Here is a 21,320-nt window from a genome sequence, read left to right on the forward strand (position 1 = left end):
AGTTCCCCAAATATACCAATGAATATATTATATGCTATATTAGTATCATCTTCATTATATATGATGTTCCAGTTCTGAGCCAGCAGATCCTGCCTTAGGGCTGCAATGGTCTCTTCTGTTATTAGACGTTTATATCTAGGTATAGCTGCTATATCTTTATTTTCATATTCACACTTATATATAGCAAATATTGGCAGGTGATCTGTAATATCTGTCACTAATACCCCCCTCTCTATGTTATTTCCAAATTCATTTGTATATATGTTATCAATTAGTGTTGCTGAGTTTGTAGTTATTCTAGTAGGTCTTGTTATTAATGGATATAGATTAATGCTATACATATTATCAATAAATGTATCTATATATTTATGCTTATGTGGATTTAATAAATTCAAATTATAGTCACCACAGATAAAAATGACTTTCTGGTGGGATTTGGAAAACACACTTTCCATAGTTTTTGTAAATATGTCAATGTCAGTCCCAGGAGCTCTGTAGATGCAGCTGACAATAATATTTTTATGTTTTTCTCTACATATCTCAATGGTGATACATTCTAGCACATTATCAATAACAATAGACATATTTTCTATCACTTCATATTTTAGGTTGATGTCCACATACAGGGCAACTCCACCCCCTATTTTCTTTTCCCTGTTCCTATAATTAAGTTCATACCCTTTAAGAGGAAAGTTGATACCCCTGTCAGGGTCAAACCATGTTTCAGAGACAGCAACAATATTGAAGGGTTTTTTATGTTTATCTAGGTAATCCCTGATGTTTCCATAATTTGTATACATGCTCCTACTATTGAAGTGTATTATTGATATATCTTTTCCAGGTGGTTTTATATTTAGTTGTTCCTCAGTATGATAATTGCAATTATTTTCTATGTCATTAAAAATATTATTGTCTGGATCAATGTATTGTTCATAGTCATATCTGTTATATTCAGTGTATTTAAATGTCTCTAGATTCCAGCCAACTGGGTTCTGGGGACATCTGAGGTCATTGCCTTGGCTCAGGTTGCTTAGCTCATCATCATCCACATTTGATTCCATTATTATATAGTGTAGTCATTAGTAATAGCAATAATAATAATAATGATAGTACTGGTAACACTAATAGCAGACAAAATATAATAATAATAAGCATATATGTTTGGAGATAGATATTAGTCATAGGTTCATAGAATAATGCCTCATAGATAATATTGCATATCAACCAAATATATATATTAATAGCACTGTAATGTATATGGGATAATAGAGTCTTATGGTTCTTCATGGTGAGATAGAGTGGTACCTTATTTGTTGTTTTATCGTTATAATGTCCTGTGTATGCCCTCATTTGTACTGTTCCATCTCAGAGAGGTCTCTGATGAGCAGCGTTTTGGCCTCCTCTGGTGTTCCGTTGAGCTTGATGTAGATTTTGCAGTTCGCAGTCCATGTTGCCTGTACCTTCTCCTCCCGTCTCAGGATTCGCGCATGTCTGGCGATGTCGACGTTTCTCTTCGTCAGGTGCTCGTTGATGTAGACGTTCGATCCCTTCAGTTTTCGCCCCTGTTTCAGTACTGCGATCTTGTGCTTTCTGCTGATGAAGCGTAGTATAATGGCAGGAGCGGCTTTCTTATCCCTTCGTGGCAGTGGGTGACATGCCTCGATATCTTCACTGTTTATTTGTATTCCTTTTCCATGCATGTAGGAGATCACTTGTTGCTCAAGTGATTCTGTGTCTTCCTGTGAGGGTTCGGTGTTGTTCCCATCCACAGCCCTGGCATAGGACCGCGGCTTGGTCACCAGGCCACTCACAATCACATTGTTAATTCTGGAATATTGTTCCATATCTTCAACCCTCCGTTCGAGTGTTGCAATCTTCTTGTCCTTCTCTGTGTTCTGTTCATTTAAGTTCTTTATCTCTCCCATCAGGTCCAGTATGGCCTTTTGTTGTTTGGAGATTGTAGTCATCTCCTCCGTTAGGAAATCGAGTGCTTTTTTTAAGTCCTCGATCTCCGATTTTTGGGCTTTTAGCGTAGTCATGCTCCCTGCCAGGAGAGCGTGTCTTTCACACACAGCGTCTGCGGGCGGCTAGCTGTTTGTCTGGATGGCGGTCCCGACACACAGAGCGCCTGCGGGCGGCTGTAACTGTTTGGCTGGGCGGCGGTCCCGACCCGTAGGTCAACGCGCACCGGGACGGGTTTGTCAGTCCGTCCGGGGGACACCCAGCTGTTTGGAGGGTGGCGGTCCCGACCCGTAGGTCAACACGCACCGGGACGGGGTAGTCAGCCCGTCCGGGGGACACCCTCCTCAGTGTTGGAGATGCGATGTATAGCTCCGTAGATGGCAAGATGGCTAGTTAGCCACAGGTAATGCAGCGTGCTCCTCTCCGCTCCGCTCCTCTCCGTACCCACAATGCCACTGTCTGTACCCACAATGCCACCCAAGCAGGCAAGGGGAAGAGGGGGAGAGAGATCAATAAAAAGAAACAAATTATCTACACATGTACACATTAATTTTACACATATTTACCATACACAATGGTGAGGATAGCAGTCCTACAGTGTACTCCTATGGCTCCTAGCTGTCACCATTATGCCCCCCCCCCAATGTCCCCCCCCCCCCTGACTAATTCCAGTCACCCACGGCAGAGAATGAATAATTCCTGTTTGACTCTAGAAGCCAGATGTCAAAAGATTTCTGTGGCATATGGTAATCAGGTGGCTTGTCTGTTTCCGTTTAATACCTGAGGAGGGATGTCAAATGCTCTCATAAATCTTTCATAATCTCTAAAAACAAAAAAAAAGTTTTATATTTATCCTTATCCTGATTCAAAGGATAAGGATAAATATAATCTTTGTGAATTATTGCCATGCCACCTTTATGCATTAAGTGGAGAATGAACTCCCCACTGATGTCATGACAGCAGAGTCACTGCCCATCTTTCGCCGCAGGCTGAAAACCCACCTCTTCAGTAAACACTACCCTTCCTCTTCGCCTTGCCTACTTGTTGCTCAGGGTGGAAGACAGGGTTAAACAACTAAAAATGGGACTGGTCTTCAAAATTGTAAATGCAAATGTGCCCGATATGCCCCCTATTCCCGCATATCTGAGTAAATACCTCCAAAAGGTTAGCGACACCCACAGTCACAATACCAGAGGGAGCGTTAACAACAATTTGGTACCACCCACCCATAAAACAAACATGGGCAAATTCTCCTTCTATAGCACTGCCACCCAGGATTGGAATAGTCTAACCCCATCCCTCAAAAAATGCAGTTCGCTGGGCTCATTTAACAGAGCCTTAAAAAGTCACCTTTCAGGAGGCCAAAAGAGGAGGTAGTACCATTCTCCCGTTCGACAGCCGCCCCCCCCCCGTTCATGTACATTCCCCCCCCCCCCCCTTTTTTTTTTTTTTGTTGTTGTACAGTTATTTTTTGCTATTTTTTTTGTATTGATATTCGAACTGTGGTGTCTATGAATTGAATACCAAGGCCCTCATTGGAAACAAGACCGCAAGGTCTTTCATGAACGGACCTGTTAGACAAAGTATTTTAAATTTTAACTAGTTGTACGAGCTCTTGTTTTATTGTTTCATTGGATCTTGTTTATTCGATACACTTATTTGTTTTAGCTCTTGCTCATTTGATTTTCTCTTATTTGTCTCATCTGTTTAAGAAAGTAGGTAGCTGATATATTGCACTTTTATCTTAGTGCTAGGTACAGTATACTCTTAGTTGCTTGTTTTAGAAGGGAATGCACTTAATACTTCTGGTGATTAGTAGTTTCGTTGCCTACCTATGTTGAATGCACTTATTGTAAGTCGCTTTGGATAAAAGCATCTGCTAAATGACTGTAATGTGATGTATGCATTTATAGTATATACCTTTATGGTTGCCTGTGTTTGATGGTGACTCAATGTGGACCCTAACCCAGAAGATCCTAAACAGATGCTGACAGTAGACCCACACACACACACACACGAAGAGTATCGTCCCATCGATAAAGTGCGTGCCATTTTTCCTCAATCCACAGGCTGTAGACTGCCTCAAAACACTGCAACATACAGACAAGATGATGGGAAAAACGCAGAAAATTGAACTTGGTCTGAACATTTTTTAATAATAATAATACATGTCGGAGGCAGTGAACGTGATTGACACAACGTGAGGTCTCAGAGTCGGTATGTGGACGCCAGAGTGTCAAAATATGAGTTGGGATAAGAATGCATTGGCATGGCAGTGGCTTTGTGCATTTTTAGTGTGTGTATGGGTGTAAACATCCGCGTTTAGTTTATGTGTCCGTTTGTGTTCAAGGGATATCTCGGATTTAGATGCATAATTACTACTGACTTCAGTAACTGTTCTCGCTCCAGCCTGCCTGGAAACAAGGAGCAATAACTCTATTCATATTGACATGTTTGCTGCACTATTGAATTTGTGCTCATGACCCGATCGATCACAGGTCGCACAAATAAACTCCCCTGAAGTAATGTAAACACTGTACGATTACATCTTATATACCTATATACCTTATGGAGACTCTTTGTGTCTCCTACCGAAGCCGCTGCCGGCCATCAAATTATTGGCTTAGGAATGGTACAAAATACAAAATAATAATCCATGAATTCAAGGCTCCATGAGATGAGTAATCGATAGGGAAAAAAAGGCATTTTGGGGGTGAACTATCCCTTTAAGATTCCTACTAAATAATTAACACTGGCTTCCAGAGCTGATCTCCGAGGCTGATTTGCTCTGTACGTAAACCTATTTACGTAACCCTCAGTCAGCTCAGACACAACACAACAATGTCCCAACAAAATATTTGGAAATTCGGCATTTCCCATAAAATCCTGTGTTAATGTATCCATTTGTAAGTGTACAAATGTATGCCCATACCTGGGTCTATTTGGTTACATTTGTACACACAGGACTTTACAATGTGGACCAAAAACATCCCTGGAAAACCTGCTATTTTTGTCGTCCACATCCCTAACCGCTCACACCAACCACCTGAGGCTCGCTCACCAGATAGGTTGCACTTGATGTACCTGTTTACGCTGTAAGGGCACAGAGGCCTTGGCCTGTCTTTACTTGTGCCGGTGGCGGTTTCACACCTCACTGAAGGTGAGGTGCTGAGGCGAGTACTAATAGCTGAGATGCCATTTTAGCTCACAGCGGGGCAGCTTCAGACATCAGAGAGTGGCTCAGCGGGGATGGCTGCAGACCGGAGGAGGTGGCGCTGGCATTGCTATTTTCTCCTTTTTAGCCCTGCTGCCGGCGGGCCTCTAAGGATGGCTATCCGTCCCCTTTAATAAAAACCCTCAGACTGTATACTTCGTTGTTCGGGGTCCTCCAGGGCTTTATACTTGGTCGGCTCCCCTTTTCCCTCAACACCAAATTTCCCATACACATACTGTTCCCTGCTATAACTCACTACCATCAACAACAGAAACAACGCACACCGTAGATTCACATCAGCCTTCAAATCAAGAGCAGGAAACTCACTGACTGAAAATAGAGCAACTCAATAGAACTTGAACTACATGTGTATACACAGCATGCAACAAGCAGCAGAGAAAGCAAGAAAGCAAGAAAGAAAGAAAACCATGAGGAATAGGCCAAATCTTTTTTGGCACCAAGCTAGTCATGAACCAATGCAGCTACGTGGTCACATACTCACAACCTTCCAGAGCCAGAAACAGTCACTGAACATGTTTAATTAATTGCCACCCAGTTATTCGGTCCCAAAATGACAGCAATAGTACAACAGCTTGAATCCCATTAGTATACGCACAACAAACAACGCAAGCAGCAGCAGCAAAAAAAAAAGAAAAAAGGTTCCTACTTCCTACCTTGAGCCGTCTTCTACTTGACTTCATCAGTTGTGTAAGTTGTGATGGCCAGGGTCAAACTTTGGAACCCATGGATGGAGAGATAGAGCCCCCCTCTCTCTAGTTCATCCCCAGTTGGGCCCTCCAGCGCCGTCTCCAATCAAACTCTCTGTTGATGTCTGGGGTCTTCACCTTGGCTCTGGTAGGAGTTGGTTAGGAGGGACACTATCTATTAGGCCTTGAGTGTCTGTCTGTCTGAATGAATGAAATTTAAGATCAAGAGTCACATGTATAATGTACCCTGTCACAACAATTCACTATTCAATATCAGCCACAACACAACATACACAGCCTAGTACGTACACATACAACACTGTATTCCTGAGCCAGGTACAGTCACTGAACATGATTCATTGCTAGCCAGAATGGGGCTATATTGGATAGTTGACAGTTTTATAGTTAGTTTTATATTGGATAGTTGACATATATTCAACCAAAGAGCTAAGGCCATCAACAAAGTACTCAACTGTATGTGTAATTTGTAATTGTCTCCGCCAGGCCGAAAGGCATGGCGAGAGAGTATGTTTTCGCCCCTGTCCGTCCGTCCGTGTGTGTGTCCGTCCGTGTGTCCGTGTGTCCGTCCTGTCTGTGTGTTAGCAGCTAATCTCTGGCACCGTTGGCCCGGTCGCTCCGAAACTGTGCACACACACTCCCTGGATGCCAATTCAGAACCTCTGCCCCAATGTTTTCACATGGGCCTGTTATAGCGCCACCAGGAGGCCGATTTGTGCAAAACACATTTTTTTACATTACTCCTACAGATTTTATCCAAACGTCATGCAAATCGGTACACAGTATCTCTATAGTCATGTGATCAACACAAATTTGTCAGATTTCCCATATTCCATCCTCATTGCCTATGGTTGGCTTCCAAAGTTTGCAGGATTGGTCCGTTTCAAACTATGCACGCAGCTTGCGATTTCCGTGAATTTTCACACACACATTCCCTCTAGGCCGAGGAAGAAATGCCACCCTTTTCACATTGGCCTGTTATAGCGCCACCAGCAGGTCTAATTTAGCAAAACACATTTTTGGAACAAAATGCCTCAAATCATGAATGCAGTGTCTGATTGCCGTGAAAGACCTAAGAATAAATGGCACCCTTTTCACATTGGCCTATTATAGCACCACCAGGAGGCCAGAATAACGTACCTGACCTGGCAGAGACCTGTGCTCCGAGGAGCACTTTTTCTAGTTTCAATTGCTTCTAAACCAAATGAGGTTTTGGCGCTCAACACAATTGTGCAGAGGGATTTCCCTTTAGATTTCTAGATAACATATTCATGCTTTCATTTCATCAAACAAAATGAAAAGTATAATAGTAAACATGTTTCTCTTCCCTACAAATATTGATTTATTTTGTCCCTACTATCTGGTGGCATTTTGTGTCAGCATTACTAATTATGACACACAGCTCACTTCACAGCACACAACAGTGCTTTATCCTGACTATGCTTTTTGTTTGACCAAGTAATATAATAATAGTAATTGCATTGACATCTTAATGCTAAGCAGCTAACTGTAGGTAGCTAAGCTAACTCACCTGGAGAACTCAGTTGGAAAGCAAACAACCAACACAGTTTGTCATGACTGTCACACATGGGACTAGGCAGTTTGTGACAACTCCACTCAGCTTCCATGAGGTGGAATGTTACCTTGTTGTTTGTTGTTTAACTCACTCTTTTACTTCTAAACATAATGGAGCTTGAGTCAAACAAGTGTCTGTCTGTCTGTCTGTCTGTTTGCAGCAGCCTGCTTGAGTGTCCGACAATAACCTGCCTTCACAGAGTGTCTACTTTCTAGGGAGTATCTGACAATAACACATTCTTATTCTATTTTGATCTTTTGGATGTGTGTGTGTGTGTGTGTGTGTGTGTGTGTGTGTGTGTGTGTGTGTGTGTGTGTGTGTGTGCGTTTAACTGAAAAAGTTACATTGGTATGACTTTAACCTTGGCATAATCAACTTTATTTCACATTCATGGTTAGATTATTAGAATCCCATATTCCCCCCTCAGTGGATCGGAGTAGGCCTGCTGCCTGACACAAGTATAGTGTAATGCATTGTTTTAAATGACACATTCTTTTTTGTAGATGGTCGTTTCAATTTGAGATTTGATCTTTACACTCATGTCAATCTATTAATTACAAACTAAGATAAGCAACTCTGGGTCATTCACTTCTCCAATCAGTACAGCTCAGTGATTATTTCTTCAGCTTGCATTATATTTCAAGTTCAAATTAAAAACTCCAGCTTACCTGATAAAATATGTTTTAGCTTGCATGCTTACCTTTGAATGAAATGACTTGTCTTTGTGGATCTCTTCTCCACTGGCCTTTACCTAACATTTTAGTTTAGTTTTTATTTGTTGACAAAATTGACAATATATTTAGTCATAGTTTTAGTCATCATAGTTTAGATCTTTTGTGAAAAAAGGTAGTCGAAGATTTTTCGTCATAGTTTTAGCCAATAGTTTTTAGGTTTACTTCCTGTATCTGCGTCACGTAGGCGGGTGCCTTTTTAGGAGACCGCAAGCAGTGAACGTGAACACAGCTTCTGAACCATTCTTTAGCCCCATGGTCACAGAACTAAATATTGGACCCGATCGTCACAAGCCACACAATATTCCCAAGATTTTCGTCCTAAAATGTTTTTTTTTTCAGAGAGACAAACCAAACAAATTTCTCTGTCCCAGCAACACTCTCGCAGGATCTAGCACCAGTAAGCATAGGACGTGCGCGAGATTTAAACTGGCTTTGGACAGCATGCTTCCTGGAAAATAAACAACCATTTGAGTGACCCCATGGCTTTTCCTCTAGTGCCACCCTCAGACCAAAATGTCAAATCTGTCTTAAATAGGCAGATGGCTTACTGATGTTGTTGATCCTCTACCCTTCGGCCAAAATGTCTGGTTGGGTTTAATCAGACTTTCCACATTGGCATGCATGCACTGTCTAAATTTATATCAGTGGTCTTTAGTGGCATCAGTGACAGTTTTTTTTGCATATTTGTTCTTATTTCATTTGTAGTAGATTCCATATACCATATTCCATATACATATACATATACACAAAATAAGGAAATAAGCTCTCAAGCTTGTTTTGTTTTAGCCCATCATTTTGATAGATATAGGCCTAGTACAAATATATGTGCATGCATGCATGGATAAAGGCGCTACAGTATATACATGCACCATTTATTACCAGCATGCAATGCGGCTCTACAAAGAGACTCAGCACTAGTCATTTCTCGACAAATTCTCGACATGTTTTCGTTCATTGGTTGTCCTTTAAGCCAATGGGGATACTTTCCCATACTCTGAAGGGGCGGTCTCGTCCTCCCAAGCTATGGTAGACACGCCTCTCGCCTCTAAGGCTACTACAGTATACACGCCTGCCGTCGGTTCAAATCACCGTGACACAGAGTAATAATATATAGGACAAAATGTAAGTAAAGTACTTGAGTAAATGTACTTAGTTACTTCACACCTCTGCATACGCGCTGCGTAGCGTCCGTTCTGCGTGCTGGTTTACATGACTGAGTCATGTCTTGTTTTAATATAAATGCCTCCAGCCTACAGTCACTGTCTGCGCCGAAGCTGACCTTCACCACATAACCTCCCTGGTCAAGCCCCATGGGCTGTCTGCTATGTTCCACCTCCAGGGAGTAAGACTCAGTCACAGCATTATGAAACAAATAACAAACGCCTGGGTACCGAGGCTAGAGCATTATTAACCTTGATCAAAGCCATGTATGATAGTTGGCTTTCCCTTTACAATAGAGGGCAGACCAGCCTTCATCTGCACTCCATGGAATGGGATCCGTGTTTGGCCTTCCTTTTAACCTTACAAAGCCATGTCTCCTTAACCTTTCACAGAATGCCCATTTATCCACCATGTTAGAAGAAACAACGGTTGCTAAAACCTTTGCTATGCATTGATGTAAACAAGTCAAAGTGGAACTGTGAAGTTGGTCAAACGGCCAAGGTTCCAAGAAGTAGACAAAAGTTTATTGCAGTTTTCGGTATATTTTTTTTCTTTCCCAAAAGACCAACACCAATAGTCCTGTGCAGTAGTTACAGTGCACACATAATTTTATAATAAATAAGACATAAAAAATAAGGCTTGAAAATAATCTCACTGATTATTTTCTGACAAAATCTCAGCCAATAAGGAGAGACAGAGTACCCATTTATCAGTTTCATTTTGATAGTGATCCAGTTACAATTTTGTCTGCTTATTTCTTAGTGTCATCACTTCCAATTTCATTGTTTTATCTGTATCCTGACTGAGTTCTCTATCCTGATTGGATAAAATTGGTATCCTGACCTGAAAATGCATTTTCTGTTTATTAAAGAGGTGCAGAGACTCCTGTTACTGAACAAACACTCTATAGCAATGAGTACTATCAGAATATAGAGCTATTTAACACTTATTTTAACCAAATAAAATCACTCACCTTACCTTTCATTTATTAGTTTCAAATATAGAATAGCTTAAAACCCATAAATAGTCCTTGTGATCTTCAACAATGCATCAAGATGTACAGACGATTTTAAGGAAACATTCAATACAGAACTCTAAGACACTTCCAAGCCGGCTTGATGTTAACTGGAAGCAGCTGTGTAGTTTGTGTGCATGCATGTCCCTGTTATTGTCTATAGGGCACAGGTTGCCAAGTGACAGGAATAGTATGCTTTTCCCATGTTTTACCTAATATAACACTGTACAGAAATTAAGACAATTCCTTCTGAAATCACTGTAGTGACCAATGCAGGAAAGAGAAATATACAAACGTTCTGTGCAAGCTTAGCCTCTATACACGTGTATCTAAGTGATACCGCAGCACCTGAGGCTATCACTGTCCAGGTATCCTTCATTGTCTAGGGTGAATAACTGCACAAAACTGCATGAAGCATGTTGTTAGCCAGGCAGAAGCCATCCTTGGTGCAAGTGTGTTTGTGTGTGTGTGTGTGCGCGCGCGCGTGCGTGTGTGTGTGTGTGTGTGTGTGTGTGTGTGTGTGTGTGTGTGTGTGTGTGTGTGTGTGTGTGTGTGTGTGTGTGTGTGTGTGTGTGTGTGTGTGTGTGTGTGGCTGTGCGTGCACGCATATGCGTGCTTGTGTGTTTGATTAAGCTTGCAACGAGAATTGGTGTAAAGAGCTATGGCAGAGAACGTCTCATTAACTGAACTACAGATAGGAAGAAGCAGCTGTCTGTTCTGGTCTCATAATTAGGGTTGGAGACTGTCCAGTTGGTGTAGGGAAAACACGTACTTACACGCACACACACACGCATACGCACGCCATGCACGCACACATGCACACACACACGCACGCACACACGCACACACACGCACATACGTGCGTGCGCGCACACACACACACACACACACACACACACACACACACACACACACACACACACACACACACACACACACACACACACACACACACACACACACACGTGTGCATGCAGAAACACACACATGCTTGCTACACTTCCTCAACATTATAATGAGGAGTTGGGTGTATAGGAAGCTATGTATAGAATCAGGTGACAGTGTTTCTGTCCGCATCCAATCTGCTGTGACTTGCTTAGTTATGAAGAAGGTCTTCTCACCTCCAGAACACCTGGAGATGCGTCATTGTTCTAGTTATCAACACCTGCATTTTCAGAGTATGCTCATTTTAATGATCAATCAATCGATTGTGTTTCGGCTTGGATCAATGGAACTAACGTAGAACACTATATTTATTGGTAACTAATTTGTCAAGGTTTTAAAGAAAGAATACCATGACTTTTTTTACATTATTATTTTAATATTAATGTTAAAATATTTTTTCCAATTAGTTAGGGGCCCTTAATCATTGGATAAAAAGATATTGAGTGTGTGGTGTGTAAAAAAAGGAGACCAAAACAAGATTAAATGTACAAACGGTGCTATTTTGTTGTTTGTTGTTGCTGGTTTGTGGTAGGACAACTTGGCATTGCACACCTTGCGTTTTAGCAAAGCACCATCTGCAGGGTTTGTTATTGTTGTCATCTGCAAGTTAATTCACTATGGCTAAAATAAACCTTTTTTCTTTCTTTTTTCTTTCTTTTTTTCAAGAAAAATGATGAAGGCATGTTAGGCAACGAGGCACAGACAAGGCTAGATGAGAACATTTATCTTGAATATTGGCACATGGCTGCATCCAGTAGTGTTGCTGTGTTATGTGACACATAACACAGCAACTGCCACCTGGGCTAATTCCACCTGAGCCCAGGTGGAATTATAAGCATTGCTAACTATTCAGCCTCTCATGGAATTACGCATTAATTGTTTGTTTTTGCGTAATTTGATATTGGTTGGTGTGTGGTTGGCAAAAAGTCTGTATGTATAAAATAGAGTGATGAATAACATCAAAAACAAAATGGTTAGATTTCGGTTGGCATGCCAATGCTGATTGGATCCTATTTATGAGCAGAGGGGGAGAGAGCAGACGAGATGAGGATCGCGACAGGCACGATGCTCATCAACATCAAGGCTCTTGTTTCTCCTTAATACTTATTACTATTATATTACTATATATTACTCCTTAATATTTTTATTCCTGCTCCTGAAAATTAAAATAACCACAGTCGTTTGAACTCCGATTACACTCATTTGGTTTATTTTGATTTCATGTTCTGAAAGCCAGCCCACTCACCTGACAGGAACATTAGAGCGGCACAGTCTCTCACATAATAAACATATAATAATTTGATTCTGAAATAACTTGAAAATGCAAAAAATGGTTCGGATGAAAATCTAAAGGTTTCTGGGCTGGGCTAAGATGTCTCAAGATTCCAACAACACCCCTGCCGTTAATCAGACAACTACAGGTAGGGACATTGCTTGTTACTGGCTCTGGGTTTGAGAAAAGCACAAGCACACACAAACAAACGGCGGGAGCAGATAATGATGGACAGCAGGAACAGGGAATAGAATGATTAAGCACGATGGGTAGAGTCACCAGTGGTGTGAAGCAGGATAATGATTGACAGCAGAGCAGCAGAAAGGAAGGTCGACTATGGCCCTCCTGCTGAGAGAGAGAAAAAGAAAGAAAGAACAGCGGTTCTCAACGTCGGGACTGAGGACCACCGGGGGCCCCAAAAATGTACCCGTGATCCATTTGGTTCCATTTGTACACTCACTGTTTGAATGAGTTGAATGAACACAACAGGATTTTATGGTGTAGATTGAGGTCCCAGAGATAAAAAATGTAATCGACTGGGGATTCGCGTGGCCTCATGCATATTTAAACTGGGCGTCCTTGACATAAAAAAAAGGTGGAGAATCACGTTGCACCAGAAATAGTTTTGTTTTGTCTTTTCCTACTATATATTTGGGAGAGGCTCTTTAATTCTGCATGGCTGGAGACAAATCACAACCTGAGATTAAGGTGCAATTACCCTTCAGTCACGTATACTGGGTGAGCCTCATTGTCATTGAAAAGCACACACATGAGCGAGAGGACAGGACACAAATCCTGAAGTAACACAGTGATGGCGGCATTCGAACAGGTGTGATGATAACTGCTAATGAGCCAGGAGAACACCCAACTCTGTAGGGCGGAAATCTTGGAGCCAAAACCAGCTACTATATGTTACTTTTCAGGAAGTGGATAAAAGAAATCCGTTTCCCAACGGATTTAATGTATTTGTTATTTAGTCCCAAGCTCTTGTTAATACTTTTCATCGGTTTGATAGTTATAAAACCCACAGACACTTTTAATCGATTTCGATTATTTAAAAAAAAAGGTAATTGCAAAAATAAGTGTAGCTGATCTACAATCTGCAACGCGTCGCGATGTGACGTAGTTCTGAGCTTGTAGATCTCTCTTCTGAGAGCTTAAGTAGCTCTCTCTCTCTCTCTCTCTCTCTCTCTCTCTCTCTCTCTCTCTCTCTCTCTCACACCGGCTGTCGTGAGTCTCCATTGGAAAACAATACTTTGATCATCATGTCACTGACATAAACGAGTAGCTAATGTTTATATTTGTATAAAAATCTATACAAATATAAAGCGTGCTTTCTATTTTGTGGCTGCTGATAATGCGTCACAGATGTGACGCATTGTGAGCTTGTAGATCTGCTATTTATGGCATGCAACACCAGCGTAGAAACACCATCTTATCTACCTTTCAAATAAACACCTAACTTTCAAATATGCTACACCTTTAAAAGTATATTTTGTGACCAATTCGCAAGTTCATGCACATAATACTAGACAATCCCATAATCTCCAGCCTCCCTTCAGCCGTATCACTCTTAGCCAGTTCTCCATTAAACACGGAGGTTACTCTGGAATACACACATACTTATTGCCAACTCCTCATCTTCACTAAGTAACTTTGAACATAGATTGAGGGCCAGCCTGATGAATCAAGCCTCTCCGTTTGCTTCTACCACACAGGCACACACACACACACACACACACACACACACACACACACACACACACACACACACACACACACACACACACACACACACACACACACACACACACACACACACACATTTTAGGTGAAAACCTTATAAGCCCTACTGTATATGGGTTTCCTTTCTCACCTGCCCTTACAGTATTTCTGTCTTTTTTGTAAGTGTTACCTTATGTACAGTTTGTATTGTGCAAATAAATTAGGCCTGGGACTTTAAGTGATTCATTTCAAATTGAACATGCGATTAATTGCGATTAATTAATTACAAAGCCTCTAATTATTTAGATTATCTTTTTTACTCGAGTCCCAGCCCTAAAATAAATAAAACAAAACAGAGCGTGCAACTAAGTATAATTCAGGCTTTAGATTCCATCTTGATTAAAAGTGTGCAGGTGTGAAGAGTTCAATTTCTCGCTGCGTTTTAAGTAAGTAATTAAAGGAGTTGTTTACCCATTGGAACACGAAACGCTCGCCTCCCCAGTCCCCCATGCAAGATGTTATTGATGGAGTGACTCATGCCACAAAGTGGATGTTAGTCAACGTATAAACCAGTGCTACTCATTCAAGTAGCCTGCTCCTGCACACACAAAAGCGAGCTTCACCTCACCTTGAGCTCCAGGTATTCACAAAAGCGATCAATTCTGGGATAGTGGTTTAAATAGAGATGAGCGAGAAGAAAGCATCTTTTGATACATTTGATTACCTCAACTTCAACTCTGTTGTCGCATCACAGGTTTACTGGTTTATAAAAAGTGGTAGGAATTCTTTGTCGTACAAGCTCCCATCAATTGCAGTTTTCAACAGTGGTGTAAAGTAACTAAGTACATTTACTCAAGTACTGTACTCAAGTCCAATTTTGAGGCATTTTCACTTTACTGGAGTATTTCCAATTTTCTGTACTTTTACTTCTACTCTACATCTCAGAGGCAAATATTCAATTTTTTACTCCACTACAGTTATTTGAAAACTTTATTTACTAGTTACTTTGTAGATTTGGATTACTATCACAAAACATACTTACCCATTTCAGCCCTATATACATTTTGGCCATTTGAAAATAGCCGATCTACAAGCTCACAATGCGTCGCATTGTAGATCTGCTATTTTCATAAGATTTTTATACATTTTAAACATTTGAAAACTTGTGAAATGGGACATTCTGCGTAGTGAGAACTTTCTGCTTTTGGTACTTTAAGTACATTTTGATACCAATTCTTGTGTACTTTTACTCAAGTACATTTTGGTTACCGGACTTTTACTTGTAACAGAGTATTTCTGTATTGCAGTATTGATACTTTTAAAGTAAAAAAAATAGAATACTTTTTCCACCACTGGCGGCCCAAACTCTAGATGTGCTTTGCGATCAGACTGATGAAAGGAGCATGGTAGGATTTTGGGTAATACATTGAACTCAAATTAAAAGACCAGGTGAAATTGCTGAGTCATTGATGAACGTCTTGTATCCGGCTATATGAGGACCAGACTGAATGTCACGTCGTAACAAAAAGTAATGAAAAATAATAATGAAGAAATCAAACAAGACAGTTGAATCATCTTTCTTTTTAGCATCTATTGTTAACTATGTCCCATTATGTCCTATTCACTAAAAGTATGAAAAACCCTGGTAATTCTTCGCCCGTCATTTGACAGTGGTTGCGCCTAGAAAATATTGGATGGGCCCTGAACCATTGTTTGGCAGTATTCATGTCTGTCTAATTGAGTCTGTCTGTCTGTCTGTCTATCTGTCTTGTCTGTCTGTCTGTCTGTCTGTACGTGCGTAGTGTGGAGCAAAGAACCAAAAGAGATGAAAAGATGACAAGCAGCAGCTCCAGCATGTGGGCGAATGATAAGACTCCATCAGAAAACAGAACAGACTGTGACTACAAGCTGATTAATCTGAAAAGGTCCACTACCCCTTTGATGCCTGTTCTTTTGCCCATCATTGTGCCTGTCATTGACAGTCATTGCCGGTGTCACAGAGACTCGCGTACGCATCGTTTAGTCAGACGAGGGGCCTTGCGCGCAGATCTTTGAATTGTCCACACACACACACCACAGCTCTCAGCCATTGCTGTTGTAGGCCATTGGTTCTCAAAGTGGGGTCCGGGGACCCCCAGGGGTCCTTTGGGGGGACCCCTGAACTCAAATCTTTGCTTCTGGGGGTCCCTGGCACAACATATATTCAGGTGGGGGTCCGCGGCCAAATACATATCAATTTGGGTGTCCTTTGGCACGAAAATGTTTGAGAACCACTGCTGTAGGCAACAGAAAGCAGCATAGCTGATGACTGACTCGTTTTACCATTATTTGCTCTCCTGCCTGTCTCCCTGCCTCTCTGAGTGTGTGCAATTAAAATGCCAAGCATAAACACTCCAGTGAGCAACAGTAATGTTTTTTCCTTGACAGTGAAATGAATTGGATTAAGATGAGGTAGAGGCTTTCAAACCATGCTATTGGATGCTGTCCCTTTATCTCGAGGCCACATTGCCAGATTTGCATTGGCGTCGACTGCTCTGTTTTACCGTATTAGGCTAATTGAGAATGTTTTAGGCTATTTATGGAAGAAAACTAAAACCGAAAAACTGAAGGCGCAGAACAAACACACCCCAAACTTGAAGTAGTCGAATTAAGAGGTGTACGTTTACAGGCGTAAAGGCTCCCACAAAGGAAAATGGCAATTAACGGAATTAATGGAATTAACGATATCAAACACAGTACAGTACACCTCTTGTGCAAGTAAGAGACATCACTTAGCAGAAGATATCAAACATGTCCAAATGCTATCGAAATATGTCCAAATGAAATATGTGGGAATGGAGTTCAGTCATATATATATACCGTGCATAAAGTGATGGTGTGTCAGTTGAATTACAATTGAGTGCACTCAAAGTCATACTCTATCTCTCTCTCTCATATCTTTGTTGTCGGACAGAAACCTCATTCTCCACATTCCAACTTTTTACGTTTTTTGGTAAATGGACGCCCCACTTCATCATAGAAGAGCGTCACACACAAGTAGTGGAAAATAGCCGATCTACAAGCCGATAGCATCGTGACGGTTGTGAGCTTGTTTTGCATTGGCATTGGCTCATGCTGTATTTCTTAAGTCATCTCTGAGGCAGTAAGTTGTTGAGCCTTTTTCACCACGTGTGTGGTGTGCGGCCCAAGTACGGTCCTTGAGGAACTTGAAGTCACAGACCCTCTCTCCACTGTGACGCCGTCGATATTGATGCGGGCGCGCTCTCTTCTCTGCTTCCAGTCAACAATCATGACTGGAATTCTGTTGGTCGTTTTGATGCTGGTTGCAATGTTGTTGTCATGGCACCATTGTGCAGTGGTGTAAAAGTAACTAAGTACATGTACTCAAGTACTGTACTTAAGTACAGTTTTGAGGTACTTTTACTTTACTGGAGTATTTCCAATTTGCAATACTTTTACTTCTACTCCACTACATCTCAGAGGCAAATATTGTACTTTTACTCAATCTCAAACTACAATTATTTGAAAACTTTAGTTACTAGTTACTTTGTAGATTTTGATTATTATTACAAAACCACTTCAGCCGTATTTAAACTTTGGCAATTTGAAAATAGCCGATCTACAAGCTCTCAACGCATGTCGAAGCAACGCGTTGTGAGCTTATAGATCTGCTATTTTAAAGGGAATTTTATACATTTTATATTTTACTTTTGTTACTTTAAGTACATTTTGATACCATTACTTTCACTCAAGTACATTTTGAATTCCGGACTTTTACTTGTAACAGAGTATTTCTACATTGCAGTAATTGTTGAAGATGAGGCCCGTCATCGGCGTGCCGTCAGCATACAGTACTTGATGATGACGTTGGAGCTGTGCATAGGCATGGAGTCGAGCAGTGGTTGGCAAATGGGGGGGGGGGGGGGGGGGTAGATTGTTAGGGTCCCAGAGATATAAAACATTGTTTACTAATCATATCAATAATATTGCATATCAAACTGAGGGTCCTTGAAATAAAAACGTTTGAGAATCACTGGTTGAGTGTAGGAGTGAGCTCAGCACCCGTGTTGAGGGTCAGTGAATCTGATGCCTAGTCTCACCACCATGGCGACGGCCGGACAGGAAGTCCAATGCAGACTCAGATCTCTGAGTTGTGCCAAGCTTTGTGCCAAGCTTGGCAGGAACGATTGTGTAGAAACAGTGTTCCCCAAACACTGGGTCGGGACCCATTTTTGGGCCGCCGGCCCATGTTTATGGGTTGTGTATTTTTGTGTCTCTGCGGTACAGTGTCTGTGTGCTCGTGCATGTCTGTGTTTATACCTGTGTTTGTGCGTGCGTGCGTGCGTGCGTGCGTGCGTGCGTGCGTGCGTGCGTGCGTGCGTGCGTGCGTGCGTGCGTGCGTGCGTGCGTGCGTGCGTGCGTGCGTGCGTGCGTGCGTGCGTGCGTGCGTGCGTGCGTGCGTGCGTGTGTGTGTGTTTGTCTTTTGTTTTAGCATTTAGTTCACAGAGCTCCAGACTAACCTTTCCACTGATAGGGTGCAACGAACCTTCTCAGCTGGTCGCACCGGCACATGATTTGGTCGTGCCCTTTTTATTTGGGTACAGCATGGTATTAATCATTGACCATACTGGTGAATACTTTGCTAGTTTTGCATTGATATAAAGAGTCACTTGAGACTTTATGTTTGGAAATGATTTCAGAACATTAAGTTTCTCTGCCATGAGCAGTGGCTGACAAAATACAAACATCTTCTATCACAATTTTAAAAGAAAACATTGAAATAAAATCAGCATGTATGTTTTAACTTTTTCTTATGTTGTATTTAATTGTGTTGGATATTTGACCATGTGTTATTATGTTTTTACTGCTGCGCAACCAATTGCCCCATTAGAGAGGCAAATTGCATTGGGCAGCTGACGTCAGTATTTGAACACAGTGAGCAGGACATGCCAACGGTCTCGGTATGGTCAGAGGTGAACAAAGGTCAAATAAAAGGAAACGGTGTCTACCTTGTGGTTTCTTAGTTGTCTCTTTATCAGCAACGGATTCAGAGCAAAGCCTTTGATTTATTTTAAAGGTTTAATGACATTCACTTTTACACCACATTCAAAGTCTTTGTCCTGGTCCTTCAAAAGTGTACAAAAAGTTTTAAGTGAAAATTCCATTCCAGTGATCAATGGCAGGTGTTTTTCTCTCACATTTCTAAAGCCTTTTCAACTGCAATGAAAAAAGAAATCTTTGCCTGCGGGTGTCGCTGGTGAGGGATTTTGCCTGTCAATCATCGCCTCTGCTCCGCCCCCCCCAAAGGAAAGGATAGGGGAGGGGAGGGGCGAGGAGGAGAGTGGGCGGGATTAATCGACAGTGACCTCACTGTCGAAGGGCCAAGCTCAGATTACTTTTCAGCCTAATTATTCAGAAAACCCCAGACCACAGAAAATCCACTGAATGTTCTAAGTTCAGGTTTTTTGGGTGTAATTGAGGTCATAAAACCCCAAATAAAACATTGAAAATAAAAAAAGTGAAAATGAATGTCATGATACCTTTAAAAGCCAAGCCATGAAAAAAAGAAGTGAAACTAATCTGGAGTTTATATATCAAATACAAAGCTGTATTCCCCCATAACGTTCTGCTGGTTTAAGAATTAATATTTTAGATGTTGTGTCGGCTTCCTAGCCAGCAGAATTGCGGAGGGGTGATTCAACATACCCCATCAGAGACCTAACGCCTGCCTCACATCAGCATTGCCTCGCTGTGGTAGAAACATAAGTGTGTCCCATGTTAGAACCAAAATATGTCTGGAACGAATTGATGTGCATCCCGTCTGAGGACTACTGATGGTCGCTTTGAAGACAGGCGTAAAGGCTCCCACAAAGGAAAATGGCAATTAACGGAATTAATGGAATTAACGATATCAAAGACAGTACAGTACACCTCTTGTGCAAGTAAGAGACATCACTTAGCAGAAGATATCAAACATGTCCAAATGCTATCAAAATATGTTCAAATGAAATATGTGGGAATGGAGTTCAGTCATATTTATATACTCTGCATAAAGTGATGGTGTCAGTTGAATTACAATTAAGTGCACTCAAAGTCATACTCTATCTCTCTCTCTCATATCTTTGTTGTCGGACAGAAACCTTGTATCTCATTCTCCACATTCCAACTTTTTACGTTTTTTGGTAAATGGACGCCCCACTTCATCATAGAAGAGCGTCACACACAAGTAGTGGAAAATAGCCGATCTACAAGCCGATAGCATAGTGAAGGTTGTGAGCTTGTTTTGCATTGGCATTGGCTCATGCTGTATTTTTTAAGTAATCTCTGAGGAAGTAAGTTGTTGAGCCTTTTTCACCACGTGTGTGGTGTGCGGCCCAAGTATGGTCCTTGAGGAACTTGAAGTCACAGACCCTCTCTCCACTGTGACGCCGTCGATATTGATGCGGGCGCGCTCTCTTCTCTGCTTCCAGTCAACAATCATGACTGGAATTCATTTGGTCGTTTTGATGCTGGGTGCAATGTTGTTGTCATGGCACCATTGTGCAGTGGTGTAAAAGTAACTACAGTAAGTACATGTACTCAAGTACTGTACTTAAGTACAGTTTTGAGGTACTTTTACTTTACTGGAGTATTTCCAATTTGCAATACTTTTACTTCTACTCCACTACATCTCAGAGGCAAATATTGTACTTTTACTCAATCTCAAACTACAATTATTTGAAAACTTTAGTTACTAGTTACTAGTTACCACTTCAGCCGTATTTAAACTTTGGCAATTTGAAAATAGCCGATCTACAAGCTCTCAACGCATGTCGAAGCAACGCGTTGTGAGCTTATAGATCTGCTATTTTAACACATTAACCGCCAAGAACGTAGTCCTACGGTCCGTTAAATCCAACTGTTAAGCGCCGAGACCGTAGCCCTACGGGCTACGGTCTTTTCGCGCATGCGCGGTCCGGGTGCACTTTCGGAATTTTTTTGATCCACTTC

The 21,320-nt window shown here is 41.5% G+C and overlaps 1 protein-coding gene and 1 pseudogene across 2 annotated transcripts in view; one reads left to right on the forward strand and one right to left on the reverse strand.

The window, feature by feature from the left end:
• LOC308098483 (ras-related protein Rab-26-like) overlaps positions 1-21,320 on the forward strand; it is a gene marked incomplete at both ends in the record, with an annotated part of 128,279 nt that overhangs the window by 13,015 nt on the left and 93,944 nt on the right. The gene's annotated exons all lie outside the window — the stretch shown is intronic.
• Positions 5,950-21,320, reverse strand: part of LOC308098607 (tyrosinase-like) — a 39,822-nt pseudogene continuing 24,451 nt past the window's right edge. The window contains exon 4 of the transcript in view: positions 5,950-6,028. The product of the transcript in view is annotated as a tyrosinase-like (transcript). The remainder of the gene's footprint in view (positions 6,029-21,320) is intronic.

Source organism: Gymnoscopelus braueri (genome assembly GCF_963280865.1).
Source record: "Gymnoscopelus braueri genome assembly, chromosome: 13".
NCBI classification, from domain to species: domain Eukaryota; kingdom Metazoa; phylum Chordata; class Actinopteri; order Myctophiformes; family Myctophidae; genus Gymnoscopelus; species Gymnoscopelus braueri.